This window comes from Penaeus monodon, unplaced genomic scaffold (assembly GCF_015228065.2).
Source record: "Penaeus monodon isolate SGIC_2016 unplaced genomic scaffold, NSTDA_Pmon_1 PmonScaffold_150, whole genome shotgun sequence".
In the NCBI taxonomy this organism is placed as follows: domain Eukaryota; kingdom Metazoa; phylum Arthropoda; class Malacostraca; order Decapoda; family Penaeidae; genus Penaeus; species Penaeus monodon.
In genome coordinates this window covers 154,248-154,763 of record NW_023644153.1, presented here as the reverse complement: position 1 = coordinate 154,763, position 516 = coordinate 154,248, and positions in this window count along the sequence as shown.

Genomic DNA, 516 nt, shown 5'->3' with positions numbered 1-516 from the left:
TCAAGCGCTTGGTTTGGAGTGGAGACCTTGCCTCACGAGTTGTTGAAAAACTAGCATCAGGCTGAGAGGGAAGAGCGCGCTGCTGACGAGAAGGTTAAAAGAATGGAAAAAAAACTTAGTCTGCTTAGAGGCGCCGAGCGCATGAGCTTGAACTCGCCTAAAATCCATTCAGGCCCTAATGGTAATATAGCAACACTAATGCTACTATGTTTGAGGAGGGCTCACCTGCCTACTATTTGCTGACGGCCCAGGCTGACCGAGATATCTATTTGCAAAGCGGTTTGAACGCTGGCGGAATTACACGGGTGGAAGGTTGTAGATTAACAATGTTTACCTGGTAACTTGTTTCCGGGGTCAAACACTTAAAGTTTGCATATCTTTGCCAGATGACATCGTGTAAAGATTGTCTTCCTAAAGAGGCTTGTTGAGGGCTTATTCTGTAGATGCCGATTCTTATCGACGTAAATTTCGAGAGAGCATATGTAAAGATAAAGGGACGTATGTCAGTTGGTGATT